General features: G+C 35.4%; 1 protein-coding gene across 6 annotated transcripts in view; it reads left to right on the top strand.

Moving 5' to 3' along the window:
* The window catches only part of LOC100750224 (abnormal chemosensory jump 6), a 91010-nt gene that overhangs the window by 47695 nt on the left and 25746 nt on the right, over positions 1 to 17569 (top strand). The window lies entirely within an intron of this gene.

Genomic DNA, 17569 nt, shown 5'->3' with positions numbered 1-17569 from the left:
GACAAGCGCTAGTCATGGATATCCTAATAAATATAAAATACATTAGATACCTAATATCGTATATTTAGAGATCGTTTTGTATAAGCTTAGTTCAAACCATTTTTTGTCTCTTTCAATCACGCTTCAATTTAGGCGCCAATGAAAAAGACAATACTGTATTCGAGCTATAAGGTAAAATATATATTAATTAGTAGTATTGTTTTACTCTATTCATTTCCATGTTCTAATCATATTCGAGAATGATAAGCTATGATAGAATATCTACGTTGTTTGAGCCAAAGCATTTTTTCAATTTAACCCTGTCATATAGGTAAATCTCGCCCGGGAAAAGACTCACGGAGATGTAGAGATCTTCAAACAATTTCTATTACTAAAAATTACTCACAATATATTAAAAATGTTGAAAGCATCTGTTTGGTTAGTTGTATGCGTGCTAAATAGTAATGTCGCGTGTCAAAGTACAGGGGTTGTAAACTTTTATATGTTTATTCACATTTTACTTAACATTAAGCGGTGTGTTTATTCTAATACCCGGTAAATGAGTTTCGAAGCGTTAATTTTGAAACTGTTCTCTAAATTTAATTCAAAGATATTATATATCTTTAGTTAATTTAGGAACTGAAATTTAAACATAATTGAATTAAAATATAAAAATGGGCAGTAGTCAGCGCAATATTCAATTTTAAAATGAAACGTCGGTAATAATATAATGGTAAATAAAAACGTGAGATTCAAACCGTAAAATGAGTATTAACTATGCAACGATTTTCATAAAATTTAGTATACAGGGGATTTCGGGGGCGATAAATCGATCTAGCTTCGATTTATTTTCAGAAAATGTTGTTATATTTGTGTTTTCAATAATCAACTCTTCCCGACATCTATTGGCGAATAATAATAATATTTTTCTTAATTGAGGGCAACTAACCGCTTTAAAGACATAAAAAGATGGCGTTATCAAAAAAAAAAACTGATCAAAGCTCGGTCATCATTTAGTGTAAATTAATTGCTAAAAGATTTCCAGCATCATCAGTTGTAAACGTGAAGGCACTTTACGTAATTAGATGTAGTACATTGAACACGGACGGATGATATCGCTCGTCTATGCATTTGAGCATGAATACTAGGCCATAAGGAAGATCGCCTATGACGTGGCTTAACCAGAAACAAGTGACAGTAAATGGCTCATCACCACGACGCACGAGGAGGGCAGCCGTCAGAGACAAATGGCGACCTGTTGTGAAGCTTCCCACCAAGTGATGACCACGACCACCCATTCAAAATCGATACCGACTAGGAAGATACATTCGTCAGGTGGGGTCTCGCTGCCATTGACGTTTTGGAAACTTGTTTATCAAACAAATAAATGTTTATTTTTGTTGCATTGTTACACTGGCCACGACGCCGCTTGCAACGAGTCCGCTTCGAAAATGAAATGAAGTGACAAAACTGGGTAGGTATAAGCATTGGTAAAATGGCGTTTGTGAATAGGTATTAGTGTTTTGATCTCGCGTTTTTTCCATTGTCATTCTATTAATTCTGATGTATCAAAAATACTTTACTATTATTGTTTTTTTTGTCGGTGACCACATAAATCTTAAATATAGATTTAATTATGTCCGCAATTCGGAGAAACCCGGTGCAAATGCTCCAATACTGTATTCATGGAGAATTTTAGGCAAACTTGAAAGTAATGTTAAATTGGATTCATAACTCCCGAGCGCAGTGGTTCCGCTCTGACTAGCCGTTGGGATGTGCTGGCCATTTCCGTTTGAACTCCTAATAGAACATTTAATTACAAGCCAATTATTCTACAAAGGTCGAAGTTGTACATTTTATATTCACCTACGGGATTAATCGTTGGGCAGAAGTTGAATGAAGTATTATAAATATTCACTTTTTTGGAAAATTTTATTGATAGTTATTTATTTAAAAGCTATGTAAACAGTTTATTGTTTTTGATAAAGCACATACAATCAACTAAGTAAAGGATAAACTGAATTATTTACGATTTTCCCACGAATTATTATCCTTTTTTTATTTCATTTATAACGTTCACTTGTAAATGAAAATAATTTCATTACATGTATTTTATAATAATGGTTCGAGCATGCACCGCCTTTCATTGTACAGGTATTTATTCTTATACTGCGCTGACCCGGCAAACTTAGTAGTGTCTCAATAGATAAATAAAAGACCTAAACCTTTGTATAAAATAAACTTAAAACAAACATAAGGAATCCGTCCGACGGGGGACAAAACAAAGGGAAAACAAAATTGTTATTTTATTTAATTCCGAGCATTTTCATATTTATCTAGCCGTTCTCGAGTTTTAGCGAGACTAACGAACAGCAATTCATTTTTATATATAGAGAAGAAGAAGTAGTTCAGAACACCCGTTTATCCTGTATTAGATATATCAATTCAGTTAAATATTATTGAATATTAATTTATAAATACCACAACGATCACATAGGATAGTTTGTTGTGGTCGCTCAGATATTCTTGAGAAGGCTCAACATTATCCAAAGATCAGTAGAGATGGTTATCTACGCTTGAAGCTTCCCTGCGAGTTCGGGTAAAGTTTGAAGAGACTCGCTGGAGAAGCATAACAACCGATATAACCCAAAAGATTGCAAGCTTGATGTGGCAGTCACCAGGACTCAATAATCGTAAAACAGATGGCGGTTGATTCCAACAAGTTATCGCGTTATTACCGCGAAACGACATTAAACTAATCTATACTAATATTATAAAGCTGAAGAGTTTTTTTGTTTGAACGCGCTAATCTCAGGAACTAAGGTCGAATTTGAAAAATTATTTCAGTGTTAGATAGCCCATTTATCGAGGAAGGCTACATATAGGCTATCGAATATCACGCTAAGACTAATACAAGCAGAGCACCAATAAAGAATGTTTCAAAATCGAGGTTATTTTACATTTTGAGAGCTTCCGCTGCGTGCGCTGCAGTAACGGTTAAAGTTTCGCTAAAATAATGTATGACAGAATTGTTCCCCTTTAAAAGATCTAAAAAAAAGTTCGCTTCAACACATATCTATATGTTAAGGTTGGTTCACTATAACGTTTTTTATGCTAACCAAATTTGTTCTAAAAGCATTATTTGTGAACTATTACACGCGGACGAAGTCGCGGGCAAAAGCTAGTCTATTAATAAGGACCGTGAATTAGAAATATCCGGGCCGTCTAATCGTCAAATGGACTGTAAGCTATTGTCTAACAAGCCAATAAAACAATTAAAAAAAACCAGTGTCACACATGAAATAATTAACAACGTTTAATGTAAAACCTAAATCATTTGTAAGAGAAGCAGGGGGTCCGATTACGCAGTCTGCTGCCTCCGTAACGTCGGGCCAGCCCTCCACTCAAGTCAATTGTATCTCCATAAGAATCACAATGATAATTTGTATCAGTCTGTTTATTTGATTACAAGATTGAAGCAATAAAAGGGGAGATTTAATAGATTTAGAATTGATTTTTTGCTTCTAAAGTTGTTAAGGGATTGTGTGTTTTTGAATTAGACCGTCTAGGTTTTTTGTTTTTTTTATTGCTTTGAAAGGGTAGATGAACTCACAGCCAGAATTGTGTTAAGTTGTTACATGAAGGCCGATCTATTTCTAAGAGACCTAAAGGACTAAAAGTACATTAACAAACACAAAGAAAGCAAATTTAGGCAATCCAGACGCTTAGTAACAGAAATCTATATTAGATAATTAATTCAGTGCGCCACGTAAGGCACCGGTGATTTACGTAGCAGTCAACACGTGAATAGTTTAATAAAAGAAATAAAAGTTTTATTCGGTCTTAGTTTTGTTAAAAAATCATTCCGAATCTCATGAGAATATTTGGGACATAAATAAGCAGACAGTTATTTGTTACAAAAGATCCATACAATGTTTAAAAAACTCAAGGAAATTGAAATAAACGCTATCACAACAATACCATCACAGTTAAAAGTAAATATGAAATACAATAACAATAAATATTCTTATTATACAAGTATACCACAACATCTGCCTATTTCAGGCGCAAACCGCGTGATGTGTTTATAACGTAGAACAGCCTTAAAAGTTAGTAATCTTTGGGTTGGCGGTAGGCAGCGGCTTGGCTCTGCCCCTGGCATTGCTGAAGTCCATGGGCGATGGTAACTAATCACCATCAGGTGGGCCGTATGCTCGTCTGCCTACAAAGGCAATTAAAAAAAAGGTAAGCCACCAACGCATCAACAATGCGAGAGTAAAGTTCAAGACGAGTGTTAAACTCTTGATCATGAATCTCTCGAGAAGTCGACACGATATTAATATTTATGATGCTTCACGGCAAAAATTAAATCATCCGTAACTGCTTTCAGTTTCCGAGACAGTCATCAATCATTTACGGTTTTGATGCGATTAATTTTGTAATTTAATCTCGGCGATTTCGTGTATTTGATGGAGCGAATTAAAGGGTTGAGTTTTTAGAAGTATTTTTTTTTTGTATTACGTCGGATGGATAATCGAAATAACGACTCATCTAGTGTTGAGTAGGAGATCATAAGCACTTCTCAACTTGAAGTGTAAGGTCGATGAGGTTTTTTGAATATCTCGAAGACAGCCATCAGTGGAGTGGAAACTGTTTTTACTAATGTATTATTTTAGGTTAGCCATAAGTTTATACTCTGGTATAAAGTAACTTTCTGCAAAAGAATGAGGAGAACGGAATGTTCAAAATCTAGTTTAACTTTCTTTTTTTTTGTATTTTTTTTTTGGACCCAGGCTCACGGTACACCTGATGTTAACTGTTCGCCGGGGCTCATAAACATTAATAATTTAAATGCTGCCACACACCTTACGACATGAGTTCTAAATCTCAGTTTTTACAGTACCACGGTTTCACGACAGGAATAAGCAGGATGGTGGTACCAACTCGTGCAGGCTCACAAGGCGCCCTACCATCAATAATAATCATTAAAAGAGTAGTACATTGCAAAGGCAATTTCAACAAAATGAATACTATTTTAATAAGATTTTTAAATCAGAATTTTAATATAACATGAAACAAACTGATGAGTAGCTACTTAAGAACAAATACTACCGGATTTTTTTTAGAAGTATTTTTGTATGAATACAGTATAATTATCGTCTTCTCGCATTAAAACTGTATAACTTACTAAAAAAACTACTCAAAACTTACTAATTTTACAGAAGAGTCTTTTAAAGGCTTAACATACGTGATATTTTTAATATTAATCACCTTTGCAACATTTACTTTTTTATTTTTTACAATTACATTATCTGTCTATTAAAGTAAGATAAAATTATGTATTAATTTTGTTAATAGTTGTCAAAACATAGGTAAACTAAAACGAAACTACGCTCTTTTATGAGAAAAATACTAGTGATATCAAATGATTCCGCATATTAACTCAATTTTGAATATTTTAGGAAATTGTACACTTTTAATGCGAAAAGATGATATCTCTAATGATTTAATTTTGGAACTATAAAGTTTTTTTCTGGTACTTCAGTACTGTACTGTACAGACTTAAACATAAAAGCTATAAAAGCTATGTGCTGTCTGTATCTCATATAGGAAGCTGCAAATCCGTAATTCGATTCGTTCCACTGGTTTTTGGATTTCATCGTATTATTAACGAAACGTGAAGGGGTATTCAATGCTCGCCTTTAGCAAATAGTGCATTTGCGATGTTCCCACAGCGGCTTATACATTACCAGGAAGTTGAAGCATTAGATTTTATACAAAAGGTTCGATACAATTTAAAAAGCCCTGTCATCATAAGTCGTTATAAATCCAGAGAAATAACTGAACAGGTAACCGTACTCGTCGAAAAGAGGTCGATATGCAACCTAACCCATGCACCAGCCCGCTGAGTTTCTCGCCGTATCTCAGCGAGTCGCGGTTCCGATCCGGTAGTAGATTCATTCGCGAAGCAATTGCTCTTGAGTTGTTAGGTCTCCTTCGGAGTCGCTCGGGCAGTTGTTAGCAAATCCCACCCCTCCTGGCTGAGCCTTTGCTTGCCCACCTGTCCTGGTGAAACTGGAAAGGCCTTCGGGCCACCAGTAATCTCTCAATCATAAAAAAAAGTTCTCAACCGCAGTTGAATCAAATGACCTCTACCGATGACCCCGAAAGACTGTGTCCAAAATGTAGCAGTATGCTCTTGAACGACTTGAAACTCTGCCGATTTGTCTTCGACGGAAGACTAACAGATACTTACTATATACAACAACTGGATGTAAAATAATAGACAATTTTATTAACCGACCTTCAAAAGTTCAGTAATCGTTACAAGTTCGACAATTGTATAAGTTTAACGATTACAATAGCTAATAGCCGGGTGGTAATGAGTCGTAGGGCAGCGGTTCGTTCCCACGTTCAATTTGTCCCCTTTTTTAGGGACCAGTCTCATCATATTCTTCAAATAAGATTAGGTAGTATTTTTAATAGAAAATTAGGTTTAGCCCTTTCTTATAAAACAAGTCGGTAGTATTTCACGTTATTTTCGCAATTGACGAAAAATATATTATGTTTCCAAAAGCAAACCTACAGTTTCTTTGACCGAAAGCGGAGTGAAGCTACTTTTTCCCCGAGACAAGAGTAAAATTCAGATTCAATTATCGTATCCAATAGTAAAACTATCGGGTTAAGCTCTAGGCCATTAGATACGGTATCAAAAATATCAGTATTTCTGAATTGTGAAGTTATTCTAACGTTATCTATAAATAGCGCATTGCATGCTGTTTATTTTGCAATGACGTCAATAAGATGGAAAATGTGCTTTGAAATGTGAAATGTGTCAAGATACCAGGTTGAAAATCTAATTGTGCGACAAAAAGTCTAGTCGTGTTAGTAACAGTAGAGAGTGGAGAGTTGCATCAACCCTTGACAAATATCACGTAAATTGAATAAAAATTATAAATCTGGATTGTAAATACCTATGCGTAATATTTAGTATGTCTGTCTACATTTATATGAAAAATTTTTTAAAAAACAATACTTTTAAAAATATGTGTTATGAAAGAGAACCTCTAGAATTACTTATAAAAGGTACTATTGACTAAAATAGTGAGATCTAACACATTACTGGCATTCATTTAGAATTCAATAATAAATTCTAACGCGTAGGTAATAAGTTACATTTAAGATTATTTCTATTAGATTCGATACTACGAAACTTTTTAACTTGTTATACGTGTACGTATAACTCGTATTTATATGTTTTATTACTGCGTCAGTCAAAGTTTAATGTCTAACAGACGTGACGCGCGATTTCGTTTGTAATTAAATCAAATAAAAAAAAATATTCAACATAAATGAAAGTACACCCTTGTTGAACGTCAAAAAGAACTACTGCCAATGCACAAAAAAAAATGTGTGCGTGTACTAGTGTACACACGTAAGAAGTGAAACTTGTTTATGGCCTTATTTTTCGAAAAATGATCTACATGCAACTTTCTAGAAATTGGTTAAATAAAGTTAAATTAGATAAAGTTTAAACAAAAGGATTTTATTATCATAGACATGAATACAAATAATACAATTATTTCACTTTACCTTTTTGCTACTAAGATTATTACAGCATTTCATTAATTGTAATAGAATTATTACTATCATTGTCATTGTCATTATATATTTTTGTAATTAATGGCTTATGGTAACTGAAATATGAAATATATGGTTTACATTCCACGAAATTTAGTGACCGAGTAAAAACTCCATCAATTGTAGTGCCAGATCTTGTTGTTGACGTTTGAGGACTGTTTTTCATGGATAAATTCAATTTATCTTTCAGAAATTCAACTAGCTTCAAAGAATTTTCCGATGCAAAATTTACATTAAAATCTCCACTTAAAATCATCGGTATTTTATAATTATTGTTACCGAGTAAAGAGGCACCTTCACTTGTGTACGGCAACAATGAATGGTGAAGAAAAAGATGGCGCGTAACGGAAAAATGTGACGCGTAACCGAAAAATGTGACGGTAAATTTTTTTCCAACGCCGATAAAGAAGTTTCACTTCAAAAATTAGCCTCCGTCCTGAGAGGAACTGGCAAGAAACTCAGCGGGCATGTCTTTTTTTTTAAATATTAATTTTTACAAGATGAATTATAACGTGAAGCAGTAATGCTTTTCGGTTTGAAGGGTGGGGCAGCCGTTGTAACTATACTGAGACCTTAGAACTTATATCTCAAGGTGTGTGGCGCATTTACGTTGTAGGGTTCCAGTAACCACTTAACACCAGGCGGGCTGTGAGCTCGTCCACACACATAGGCAATAACAAAGAAAACCTAACAATTATTGCAATATTGAAATACATATTACATACAAATTGTTATTCACAGAGAATGAAACACGTTGCATTTTCGCGGAATAAAAGATTATTCGTCACTATCCGGTCCATAAACTACCAGTCGATTTAGAGATACGTAAAATTACAGTCCGGCTAACGAACTGTTGTATTTTTATTTTTGCAGTAATACACGGCGTTGCCCAAATCGTGGTATTTGTTTTTAAAAAAGATACCTAATGGTCATATATATGTATTAATCCAGGCTATGAACTATAGTTGTGTGCGGCTTAAATCAAAATTCTTTTAGCAGTTTTTACGTGATTCAGTAATAGACTTACACGTTTGTAAAATAAGCGTAGATTTAGGTGAACATAGTCAAACGTATCTATCAGTACAATGGATGAAAGTGATATTGCTACCGAAAAATGGCAATATGAAATCTGGTAATTTAATTTTCCAAGCATGATCTACCTCTATTGTACGTGAGTAGTATTACTTGTGACGTCACTTGGGGTCAAATTACTTAACTTATAAAAACGATTAACCACATGTTGTATGATGTTTTTACACTATTAATAGCTGTTATATAATTAAAACTTTCACTTTATCTCCTAGTTAGTGACGATATTTTCGAAGTGATTCTTAAGTGGGTTATGGCTTAGAAAAAATTCCACGCTTCATTTGTTTCTATGGTTAACTTTGCATCTTTGCCAAAAACACGATGGCCTCATTTAAACAGCTTACTTACCTTGAACACGAGGGGAAACAAAGTCCAGAAAAATAAATTCACAAAGTGTCTCGAGTAATTTTAATTAGTACGGGTCCCTCAGAGCGCAGCTGCACCCGCCCTTAACCGACTTCGCATTAGGGTAGCACAAGTTTAACAGTAATTCACACTTAGCGCATTACGTTTCGAGTTACTAGGGATTGACTACATTATATTTAAAAAGGGTCTAATTTTTGAATGTGTCTTCTTTTATGCGTAATGAATTTAATTGTCGTAAAGTTGAGGGTGTCTTTTTGCAGTTTTTTTGATTAATTTAGAGTGAATGCAAACTCAAAACACAGTTTGTACAGAATTATTTTTTGACGAATTATTAAGGTCACGTTCCCTTGGTAATAAGTGGTTATTGGATTCCGTAGATGTCACAACGTCAACGCAGAATGCTTGACACAAAATCAATGTCTGAGCTGAACAGTATAATTAATGGCTGGCCAGAAAAATGCGACGCTCCGTGACCAAATAAGATATGCTCGCAGTACCTTCTACTAATGTACCTACCTACTAGTCAAGGGCCAGTAACGTAGATCTGTTCTAGTTCTGGCCGTACTTATTTTACATAGATAAATGCATATAGTAAATTTTTGTAGCGATGGACGTCTATATTGGAAAAGAACAAGCTCCGGTGAAGTATTCGGAATCGATGGCTATTATCATTGCAGTTTGGGAGTACCTATAAAGACCTACTTGAATAAAAACACTTCGATTAGTTTTGATTTTATAGATGCCTATGTTGAACAGTTTTGTCAATGCGTCGGGTGTAGTAAATACATTCGTATACAACAATCATCATCATATAGCAGTCCAGTGCTGGACATAGGCCTATCCAATTGCGTGTCACTGACCACGATCCTCGGTTTCTCTCATCCAGTTCCTGCCAGCCACCCTACACAGATCATCACTCCACCGAGCTTGAGTGCGTCCTGCACTGTGTTTGCCAATTCGGGTCTCCACTCAAGAATACAAAAATACGTACCAAATATTTTTGAATAGCACGTAATGTATGATACATAAAAAATCAACTGATGCTCGGATACCTGGGTGTTGAAAGAACGAATGGGCTATTATATATGTTCGCGTTTCATTGCTGGCCCACGACATACGAACTAATGAGAGTCACTGTCCGGGCCTACTTTAGTTACTGAATGTCTTCTTCTTAGTCGGACACTTTTATCAGAGTTGTCGTCGTTGCGCTGACGATGTAAATGCAAGAGTATTTGTTAAGTCGCCCACGTTCTTGAGGATTGCCCTCCTGGCGATTCGCTTCCAGAACTTTTTTTTATTTTTCTTATTGCTAGGATGAGTGGACGAGCTCACAGTCCACCTGGTGTTAAGTGGTTACTGGAACCCATAGACATCTACAACGTAAATGTGCCACCTACCTTGAGATATAAGTTTTAAGGTCTCAAGTATAGTAACAACGGCTGCCCCACCCTTCAACCGAAACGCATTACTGCTTCACGGCAGAAATAGGCAGGGTGGTGGTACCTACCCGCGCGGACTCTCAAGAGGTTCTACCACCAGACGCTTTAAACCGTCAGTCCTACCATCAGAATTGACGGTTTCGAGTGTATCGGACCGTGGTGGACTCAGTTACCTTCTTTATTTGATCAGTCCATCGAGTTAGTTAGTGATCAGTGGCGTGATCTCTCGTCTTCCACACCCGGCCTTGGACCTCCAGTCTTTCCAAAGTCCTCTTTTCTGGAGATGTCACCAAAGAACTTTAAGACCCATAGTTGTACAGTTGAACGAATTTAGTTTTAAATTTAATTTGGGCAAGAACTATATTCGTGTTTTGCAAACATTACCATGTCTCTTAGCATTCTCTATGACGAATTACATTTAAATTAAGTACATTCCATCATTGGATTGCATTCAGTGTAAAATAAATATAAAAGCAAAACATTTACTCGTGGTAGGACCTCTTGTGAGTCAGCACGGGTAGGTACCACCACCCTGCCTATTTCTGCCGTGAAGCAGTAATGCGTGTCGGTTTGAAGAGCGGGGCAGCCGTTATAACTATACTGAGACCTTAGAACTTCTATCTCAAGGTGGGTGGCGCATTTACGTTGTAGATGTCTATGGGTTCCAGTAACAACTTAACACCAGGTGGACTGTGAGATCATCCACCCATATAAGCAATATAAAAAAAAAAACGTATCATATCCCTTAAACTGAATAACTGAAGTCCTCGCATAACTAAAATCGAAAAATACCAAGATTTTTTTTGTCAAGTTAATAAAAAGAAGAAAAAAAAACCAATCATTCAATAGGCACTGGATATAAAATCCTGTATCTGAATTCAGCTCGGGCTCCGAGAAAGGGGCGGTCGAATGAAACGAGCCGGTGGCAAATCGAAAAGAGAAACTATCGCTTTAAACCGACCGCCGCCATAAAACCGCCTACTAGGGCTGTTACACCACTATCAATGTTGGTATACATACTGTTTTTAGTAAGACCATTTTTTGTTCATATTATGTACCTATTTGGTAACGTGGAACGTTCGCCTGTTACACCAACGCTACGAGCGCACGTTTCATTAAAAACCTTTCCCATCGGTCACTTTGGGATTTTATGCAGAAAATTGAAGATAGATCTGTCAAATAGCATGCATGATTCGCATAGCTACTGCGAGGCAGACTAATGGAATATGTAGTAAGCAGACTCAATTCTAATTAAGCATTCACTTTGCTTAGTATTTACTTAGTATTTAATAATTAACTGAGCTTTTGTTTTGATACAGATATTCCTATTAGATTCGTTCGCTGTTGCTTTTTAATTCACATATATCAAGCTACTTATATTTGCCCCTGAATCTGAGAATTGTAATTTCGCTCGGAAATATTTAAAGGAGATTAATTTCGGGGACGTGTTTGCAATCACGCATTGACGTATTTCGTATTTAAAGAAAATGAGTCAAAAAATTCGGTATAAGGTAGCATCCCTACGGCCTGCTTGTTAGTCTACCCACACGGCAGGCTAGGGGCGTCTTGCCAATGGCTTGTACTGAACATTTGATACGATTACGGTTGCCTTAAAGTTAACTTAAAAAACCGTAGCGATATTGTGTATTCAAAACAAAAGAATTTTTCATATAAACGGTTTCTAGTAAAAGTTAAATAGTTATACAAATTTAAATTTAAATTAATTTTCTTCTGAATTTACGGTTCGTTTCAATACGATTTTATAAAGCCTACTGATTTAATTCATGGCAGTTGTCTCCATGTTTACTTCTTAAAACTTTATTCAAATGGGTTAATTGACTTCATATTTATATGCGGAGCTATTACCAAATACCAGGTGAATCATTGAGTCATAATGGTATATTATTACGAAAGCTTAAAAGTTTCGGTTCAATAAAAACTTTCGGATAGGAATCTCGAAAAGAGAAAACAATTGAATGAAAACGGACAGGGGCAATTAATCAAAAAGCTTTTATTTCACTTTAAAAATGTAAAGTTTGACCGACGTGACGCGTCACAGTCGAACTAATTCAACTTGGGACAATCCTTTAAAACATTGGATATATTAATTTGCCCGTTACTGTTTTTTTTTAATAGAAAATATTTTCAAATGCCAATCGGTAAGACTTTCGATGTTATTGTAAAAGTTCGAGTAAGTTTTATATTTTTAAATTAAGAAATTATATATCGAGCATCGTTTTTGGGCTTCCAAAATGGAACATCACGAATCCATAAAATTAAACCCGCAAAATAGCAATGGCGACTCTCCTACCACTTCATAGTTGAATTCAAAATTCTGATTCCGTGTTTTTATTTATTACGTAGGTGGATGAACTAGTCTAAAGCCAACTTGGTGTAAAGTGGTTACGGGAAGTAACGTCGAGCTAATTTTGTCTAATAATAATTCTCTAATTTGGACTACCTATTGCTGACAGAATGATAATTTTCCAAAAAAAATCTTCATTCTCACCCTGTCCTGACAATTATGAATGCAACGAAAAAATCACCCTAATCGTTTAGTTTTCGAGCGATTGATTTACATACTGGTGGTTTCACTAATGGTAGGACCTCTTGGGAGTCCGCATGGGTAGGTACCACCACCCCACCTATTTCCGCCGTGAACAGTAATGAGTTTCGGTTCGAAGGGTGGGGTAGCCGTTGTAACTATACTGAGACCTTAGAACTTATATCTCAAGGTGGGTGGCGCATTTACGTTGTAGATGTCTATGGGCTCCAGTAACCACTTAACACCAGGTGGGCTGTGAGCTCGTCCACCCATCTAAGCAATAAAAAAAAAACATAGGCCAACAAAATATTTGAATTATCAAAAATAGATATTCACTTTAACACGGTTTTTTTTAATTCTTTAGATCCGTAGATCTTCTCCCAGTAACCAGGGTCAAACCAGCTCATAAATAATTTAAACTAATACAGGAAAAACTGTCCTCGACCGTGGGTTCCGAGTCATGACTTTTTGATGTTGCCGACGAATTGCGTCTTTGAAACGGTGTTGCCGTGTGTTAAATGTGTTAAAGAAAAAAAAAACCTTTTATTTTGGACACGCAGAAATTTTATTAGATGCATCATTTGACTACAGAATTATTACCGGATTTTATCGATATTCTAGAATTTAAATAAATATACAAAAATATTCGACATCTTCTAGTATATATTATAAAGACAAGCTTGAGATCTTGGGGAGCTATCTCGGTTGTTTGACAAGTCTCAAAGCTTAGCCTATAGTTTTATGGTACTTCTATACCGCACTGAAATCTCGGGTCCTACTTGGAAAAAATTTAAAGGCACGATCCTGATCAAGTGCTAATTTACAAATGACATCGATTACTTCTCATGTTCATTTATTGTAGACTTCATATTTTTGTGTTACCGAAAAGAACTCAAAATATTGTGTCTTGTGAAACGTACAAAAGAACATATGAAATGTAATATTAAAATATTTTTAAATTAACATGTCATGTTATTATTCAACCCTTAAGATTATTTAAATTCCATTCTTGAAAGTCTAAATAAATAAATTTAAATAAAATAATTGTTTTGGTTCAAGTCTTTTTTTAAAACTTTTGGGCAAATATATTATTTTGTGATATACAACTAAAGTCATCGACATAGCTCAAAGAGTCAGCAAGCTGAAGTGGCAGTGGGCTGGCCATATATGCCGTAGGACTGACGATCGCTGGTAGTAGACGTAACATGGGACGCCCTTGGCTAGGTGGTGCGAGGACCTCCGCACGGTGGCCGGCAAGAAGTGGATGAGGAGAGCCGCAGACCGGGCTCAGTGGTGTAGATTGGGAGAGGCCTATGTCCAGCAGTGGACGACTGTGGGCTGTTTATGAATGAATGAATGAATGAATGAATACAACTAAAATTCATCTTAAAAGAAGAACCTTAGAACAGAAACATAATTTAAAAAAAACAATTTACGTAAATTTTTATTCGCAATGTATTTAAAAAAAATCTAGAAATTTCTACATCTAGCAACATTACGATGAATTACAAGAAATGGTATTAGACATTTCGTGTTAATGTGTCGCTAAGAGGAAATCAGATTATAATTTTCCGGCTTTGGAATTATGAATTTCCACATTGATCTTATTTATTTCATAAAATTGTTTATTTTTGGCGTACGTAATCGTACGAGAACATGGCCATCTTGGTTTTAAATTATAAACCCATAATTGAATTAAACTATAGTATAACTAAAACCGAATGTTCCAAAACGGCGGCCATGTTGCTTTATCCAGGTGTGATAAGTGACAGATAGACACAAACATGAACATATACAACCAGATCTCTAATTCCGAAGATCTGCAATATACATATATACTAGAAATGTAATTATACAGAACTAAGCACCACGAAATGAACGAGACGATTATAATAATATTATTCTTAGTTTAATACAAATAGTGCCCCGCGGATTCGTCCGCGTCAAATTTAAATTTCAAAAACAATTAGACACGTTATATTTTCCCTGAATTGTTTGTATCACTCTCTCATCCATAACTAATACTAGTCAATCTTAGATCAATTGACGGCCAAAATCACGAATCCACCGTCGTATTTATTACAGCATGTACTTTGCGTTGACAAGATCATTTTGCTTGCCATGATAAAATGATTAAAAAGTACATATTAATACAGACTGTACAATATATTAGTGCGGATATTCATCCAAATCCGTTAAGCTGATTTCGCGCGATTAAATAACAAACAACCAACTATATCAACGTTCACATTAAAAGAGTATGGATCGTATTACGTATTCGAACTCAAAGTATACTCTATGATCATTGATTCACCTTTCAATTTCCTTCGAATCCCGCAAACTATCAATATTGCAATAAATTCTAAGTATATCCGCATTTTCTTAGCTCACGTTTAGTTTTTATGCACCGGCTTAATAACACCACTTAGACGAGTTCGTACAGGTTCGAGTCTAGACGCATCTGTGGCCCCGCGGGGGTAAGTTCCCCCCACCGATTACTGCAATGAAACAATTCCGCATACACGTTTGATATGCATAATACTCGTAGTCGTCATTGTGATGCGATTTATAGTTGACTGATGTCGTGTTTAATAAAATCTGTAGACATAGTGAAAAATACACCCTGTATGTATTTATACACTTAAAGGATGTATTGAAACAGTTACCCAAAATTACGGCAAGGGATTATGATGTCAACTACACAAACTCTATCGTAGATCAGACAAAAATCAGATAAATGGTTCAGAAACCACCGAAGATATACAAAAAAATGACCAATAAAAGATGTGTAAGCATTAGCTATTAATTTTTATGTCTATCAATATTCAAAGTCGGTACAAACAAACGCTTATTAATTTATTGAACAGACTCGCGTCTTTGACACTCTTTGTCTAGTTATGAAAATTGCTACCACAACAGAACTACGTAAATTCTAATGAAAATAATAAAAATGTAGTGAAAACAAAACACTAATAAATAAACGAATTTAAAAAATAAAATTTCACATTTTTTTATATTTGAAATTAGATAAAAAAAATTAATCCTACCTATTCTAGTGACCTCAAGGGGTCATACTAGATTCACCGGGCGAGTAGGTGAGCTCACGGGGCTCTAACTTGTGGTCGTTGCTAACACTAGCCCTAGCAAGAGCCGTGCTTCGCAGAATCTACCACCGGATCGGAAACTCGACCCACTGAGAAGATCCGACGAGAAACTCAGTGGGCTGTGTCTACGGATTAGTGAAAACAGATCAGTTGATGTTATTATATCAACTTTTTTCCTCCTCAACGCTAGCCTAATGGGCTATTCCAGCTACTCTCGGACGGATACATGAACTCGCGGGGTCGACCTGAGGCAATTTTGCTAACACTAGCAAGAGCACTAGCAGTGTTCCGCTGAATCTATCGACGAATCAGAATCGTGACCTATTGAGAGGATCCTCAGCGCTCTCACTGTTAAGTTTTTTACTGAGTCTATGGGCTAGGTTACACGTCGAACGATGACCGGTGCTTGGAGAGCCTAAAAGCCGATAGTGGATTCTTTGGATCCGAGAAGACATGCTTAGGGCGACGGTGTTTATGTTTTGTCCCGTCAGACGACCACGATAAGAGGGTTATCGAGACAAGCTGCTTTTTGAAAGAAGCGTTCTGACACTGTCTTTGAATATATTCATATCGTACATTATAGTATCGTATTCATATCGTATCGTACGTAGGTACGTACGATACTACACATTGGTACGTAGGTACTACATTGAAGGGTTCTGAAGTCGGGATAAGCTCTCACGATCAAAATTGACAAATTCATAATGATTAAAAAAATAAATTTAGGTAATTAAAAGCTGCATTTTATCCGAAATTTACAATTAATTAAAAAAATAAAGTGTTCAACTTTTTTATTCATTTAGAATTTTTGCGTGCTTAATAAACTTTTGTAAAATTCATTTCGTTACACCCTGAAATCGAACTTCTATTTTACGAATTTAAAATCTTTAAATCACTTAATTTATATTTATAATTGACTCCGTTTTCAGAATTTCAGAAGCATTATTTTCAAAAATATCTTAATCCTCTTATGTGGGTGATGCTCTTATATGATGAATTTACATTTCTGTAATACTACACTCGAATAATACCAGTAATAAAGGTATTATTCTTAACATCAGCATATTATATTTAGCAATTAATAGAATACGCATACATTCCAAAGTGTGTTTTTGGTAGAATCTACTGTTTACAAGGAAAATAGCTATGACATTCGGGCAGACAGACAACATACATTGAAGTTGAAGTAAGATTTTGGTTTTTTTTATATCGGGTATGGAAATCTATAAGATTAAAATACTCATCAAGTGAAGTGTAAATAGGAAATATATCACTTTTTCAGAAGTTATACTAAAGGTAACGACTATGTTAATATCAAATAGTTTTAGATTTGTCGCACCACAGAGTGTTTAAATGAATGAGAAGACCATATTTCAATAGCCTAACAGTTTTCTTTTGTTTGACAA

The sequence above is a fragment of the Bombyx mori genome, chromosome 1 (assembly GCF_030269925.1).
Source record: "Bombyx mori chromosome 1, ASM3026992v2".
Lineage (NCBI taxonomy): Eukaryota > Metazoa > Arthropoda > Insecta > Lepidoptera > Bombycidae > Bombyx > Bombyx mori.
Note: the sequence above shows the minus strand (reverse complement) of the source record. Positions and strands in the feature narration are given on the sequence as shown.